A 5,231-nucleotide genomic window follows, 5' to 3' on the forward strand; every position below is an offset into this window, starting at 1 on the left:
CAGGCTGGCTTGGTCGGTGATCAGTCTTGATCTCCAGTTAATGAGTTTAAGCCCCACATTGGCTGAAGAGGTTACTTGAAAAAAAGGGGGGGGGGATTTCATTTGTATAGCAAATATCCGTCATCCCAATAATTTTAGGAGATCAGGGATCTCGATGCCAGGACAACAGATATAACAGCACAGCTAAAAGGCACATGGAATTTTGACCCTCTGCTGCTTTGTTGAGTGCATATTCTATCTTTCCATGTGAGAAATTAGCACCTTCCACATATCTCAGGGTAAATGTACGAGTTCTCCATTTACACAGAGCTGAAACCAAGTCATTGGTAAATGCTGACTTATTCTATTTACGTGAGATTAAAACAATGTGCATTTAATTTTTCTAATGTTTATTTACTTTTTGAGAGACAGAGACAGAGCATGAGTAGGGGAGGGGCAGAGAGAGAGGGAAACAGAATCTGAAGCAGGCTCCAGGCTCTGAGCCATTAGCACAGAGCCCGATGCGGGGCTCAAACTCACAGACCATGAGATCATGACCTGAGCCGAAGTTGGATGCTCAACCGACAGAGCCCCCCAGGTGCCCCCCCCAATCTACATTTGTTTACTCAAACAGATGATTCTACCTGTTTCCCAGGAACTCCTAAGTTGTGTTTAACTATCACTTGTATACTAACAAATCTAACTCTCTTTACAAGAGAGATTTTATCAAAATATCCCTTTGCACTTATGTAGGGTCAAGTCAGCCTCGCTATTTCTCATTTAGGACAATTCTTGGTTAATATTTTCATGCATTCTTAGTCATGGTACCAGCTGCACAGGATTTTAGGGATTTTTTCTTTTGGGTCGATATTTTAAATTCTTATATACTTATAATCTTTGTCATTACCGTGATTGTAACACATTACTAAGACTAAGGCGATGACTTCATCAATGCCCTCCACTCAAAGACCACCAGGACCACACCTGTCGGCAGAGAGGATCACACTGCATCGGGACATTGGATGACCACAACTCATGAAAGTGGGCGGAGGTGTCGGTGTGAGGGACGCACTGTGACATGTACCGCGTGAGGACATGTTCTGACATGACGCATGCAGACATGTGACAGATGATGGGGGCGTGTGGGAAGGGCTCCCTTATTCTGGATTAGATGCCGTCAGGACGTACAGGTAAGTTTGTGATTGGAGATCTTCACACTTCTTGTCTAGAAAGCAGGCGGGATGCGGTGCAGCTCAAACTATGAATAAAGAGGCAGCACGGGGCGCCTGGGTGGCTCAGTCGGTTAAGCGTCCTAGGTCATGATCTCCCAGTTCGTGAGTTCGAGCCCTGTGTCAGGATCTGTGCTGACAGCTCAGAGCCTGGAGCCTGCTTCGGATTCTGTGTCTCCCTCCCTCTCTGCCCCTCCCCTGCTCATGCTCTGTCTCTCTCTCTCTCTCTCAAAAATAAAATAAACATCTTTTAAAAATTTAAAAAAAGAAAAGAGGCAGCAGGCACATCAGCAAGAAGCAGGGAATATGTGGGGAGCTGTGTGGACTGGACTCTATTTTTTAGCCTCTTTACACACATGACCGTATCGTGGTCTTCATGTGCCTTGACGCCTCACAGACAAGGGAGTGCCTCGTCCGAGGACAGGCGGGTGAAATGGTTTCTGTTCAGTGAATGTCACAGCCCGGTACCGAGCGCCGGGCCGGCTTCCGTGTCTGAGGCTATGACTGCCATTCTCACCGACTGTGTGAACACGGACGTGCTGCTTACTCATATCCGGCAGTGTGTTAAATGTCCTCCTTAAGGGAACCCTGTCAGCACATATAAATCTAGTTGCTGCTCAGCAAATTCTACAAGGTACATACTATTTTTATCTCCTCGTAGGAGGTAACTGAGGCCTGTAAGTGCAGGTGATTTTCCAAAAACCGCAAGAAAGGAAGCAACTCAGGATCAAGATGCAAATCCAGCCTTTCTTTCCCAGACTCTATACTCAGCGTCAGGGGCTGATTACTGACCCTACTTCAGGTGCCACACACCTGGCTCAAAGCACACCATCACATTCCATGCTGATCCAGGCACTGTAAGCACTTGCCCGCATGGCCTCGGGCTCACGGCCGCCCACCCTCCTGCTCGTGCTCACTCCCGCGGTGCTCCCCGGGGTCACCCCCTCATTACATGCACTGACCATCCCTCTCAGCCCTGAGTGTAATAAACTGTTGTCCTGGGGCTTCCTGTGCCCCCTCCTGTGACCATACGACACTGGCCAACCCCTAATGGCCACAGAACAGGTGCCCATTCACAGCCTCTAAACGTGAGCTCTGGGGCTGTCCCTGCAAAACTGCAGAGTCAGAATCAGAAAGGCACCAGAGAGAAAAGGAACACCACTTCACAAGGAAAACCTCACCTGGGTATTTGCAGACCGTGTTTGAAATCAGGGATTTCACGGTTATGCTAGGCACAAGCAAGAGTCCCACGGAAAATGTCACACACAGACTATTTCCCACCGTCGGCGCTGAAATCGCAACGTTGTTGTGATCCACACCTTCTGTGTTGTTAGGTCAGCGTGTTGTCGGCCGGTGACAAGGTCATACCGGGGGACTGAGGACAGCAGAGAGGAAAGCCCATTCCGACATTGGCTGGAATGACTACACATAAGTATTACTCTCTGAAGACACAGATATCTTTATTTTCCATTTATACTACCAACTTCCTGTACATTTCCTCTGCCATTTCCTTCCCCAAGTCCCCGTGGAACCGCTCCCCTTACACATCATCTCAGACGTGAAGCCCAACCAGCCCCACCCGAAATACCGCCAGACTCCCACCACGCCAGATCAGTTGCTACCTCTGTGTCAACCGGGGCAGATCAACAAAAGCATGAGTGGACTATTCTGCCTCCCCTGGGAATAATACAAGGAGACACCACTGGGTGAAGCATTACGAACCAATTACACATCGGTCCCAGTTAGAAGTGTCCTGTTCAGCACAATTCCCAGCAAGGAGTAAGGGAGGAAGGACACGTTTCCATTCTGGGGTCAGTTTTCCATTACCCCTCTGAGGTATGTGGACAGCACACACTGGGAAGCAGCATTGCCAGAAACTGTTAGTTTCCTCAAGACAGTTCTGCCTGGAGCTCCGTGTAATAACGGATTCCCAGCGCAACTAAGACTCACAACAGCAACAACGCTGTTTTTTCTAGTTGTTGACAGACAAGAAGGGAAGATGAATGTGTTTGGGTCCCCTCCCACACTCTTGAGCTGCAAGACCATGACTCTGGGAGGAGGCCACTACATAAGCAATATTTGGATTTTCACCCATTAGGAGTTAAGTCACTGTAAAAAAATTTTTTTTAATATTTATTTATTTTTGAGAGAGAGAGACAGAGCCGAGGGGCAGAGAGAGAGGGAGACACAGATTCTGAAGCAGGTTCCAGGCTTTCAGCTGTCAACACAGAGCCTGGTGCAGGGCTCGAACCCAAAAACTGTGGGATCATGACCTGAGTCAAAGTCGGATGTTCAACTGACTGAGCCACCCAGGCACCCCATGAGTAAGTCATTTTACTGAGAAAATCATGACGGCTGTAGAGGAATTAAACAAATACAAACCAGAAGGAAAATGTCATAATGTTTATGTACTTAGCACTATCAACCAAAATATATATTTCAAAAAACTAACACAAGAAGTTAATATTCTAGAATGGGATATTGTAAACTAATTTCTCAGTTGTGAAACATAAAACATATAATCTTTTTTAAATTTTTTTTAACGTTTATTTATTTTTGAGACAGAGAGAGACAGAGCATGAACGGGGGAGGGTCAGAGAGAGGGAGACACAGAATCTGAAACAGGCTCCAGGCTCTGAACTGTCAGCACAGAGCCCGACGCGGGGCTCGAACTCACGGACCGCGAGATCATGACCTGAGCCGAAGTCGGCCGCTTAACCGACTCAGCCACCCAGGCGCCCCAAACATATAATCTTAAAGTGTGCAACAGATGTGGAGCGCCGGGGTGGCTCAGTCGGTTAAGCATCCAACTTCGGCTCGGGTCAAGATCTCACGGTTTGTGAGTTCAAGCCCCATGTCGGGCTCTGTGCTGACAGCTCAGGGCCTGGAGCCTGCTTCAGATTCTGTGTCTCCCTCTCTCTCTGCCCCTTCTCCACTCACTCTCTTTCTCTCTCAAAAATGAATAAACATTAAAAAGAATTATGCAATAGATTTGAAAACCTTGGTAATGAGACTTCTATGAAGCAATGTAGAAAACCATGTTTGACCAAAAAAAACCAAAAAACAAAAAAACGCATTGTTTTGAATCACATATTAAAAATGACAGAATTAAACAGTGGGAAATCACACATAACAACAGACAGTCATTAAACATACTGGGTTTCTCTCTTAGCAGTCAGCTATAGGGGAAAACTCCCACAAACTGCCAAATACACTCACAGGTGCTAATTCCAATCATGGAAACATCCAGAAAGAAGAAATGCAGGGTCAGCACAGCCTCTCCACAACGCAACCAGGGACAGAGGTTTCCTGCATCTGTGGCTACAGCATTCGATCTGTCAGGGGGGAGGGAGGCAGGATACAGACCTACCCTGAGAGGGACAAGATGCTTACCACAGAAATCATGTAAAGAAAAAGCATGGAGATGAAGGGGTCACAGGATAAGAGAGCTTGCTAAGCACGACAGCCTGAAGAGACAGCCTCACGGACACAAAGAGTCACAGGGCAACGTAAGGATCTGTGGGGACCAGGAAGCCAAGACGGTCTGTCACGGGACAGCTCGTGGAAGTCTCTGGAACATGCTAACAAGAACTAATGTCAAACTTTTCTTACACGGGGGCTGTTCCAGACGGCAGACCAGAAGCCAGGACAACACGCCGTGACTCGGGCCCACCTGGGTCCCCACGCGTCTGTCCCCTGGCGGCACGGAAGGATGGAGAATCACGGTTCCTCACTGCTGCTCTCCAAGCCCCACACAGCTCCTCTTCTCAGGGCCTTCCTCTCAGAGCCACACAGAGGAGGACTCTGGGACGTACGGCCTCCCGCCTCACAAGGCTCACAACGAAACCCAGCAGAACTAGGCGGACACTAACTTTCCACTTCAAGCCACAAGGTTTCTCTTCTTTTTTTTTTTTTTAAGTTTATGCATTTACTTTGAGAGAGAGAGAGCGAGAGAGCGCTATCAGCACAGAGCCTAACACGAGGCTCAATCCCACGAACCGCAAGCTCATGACCTGAGCCGAA

The sequence above is a fragment of the Panthera leo genome, chromosome A2 (assembly GCF_018350215.1).
Source record: "Panthera leo isolate Ple1 chromosome A2, P.leo_Ple1_pat1.1, whole genome shotgun sequence".
NCBI classification, from domain to species: Eukaryota; Metazoa; Chordata; class Mammalia; order Carnivora; family Felidae; genus Panthera; species Panthera leo.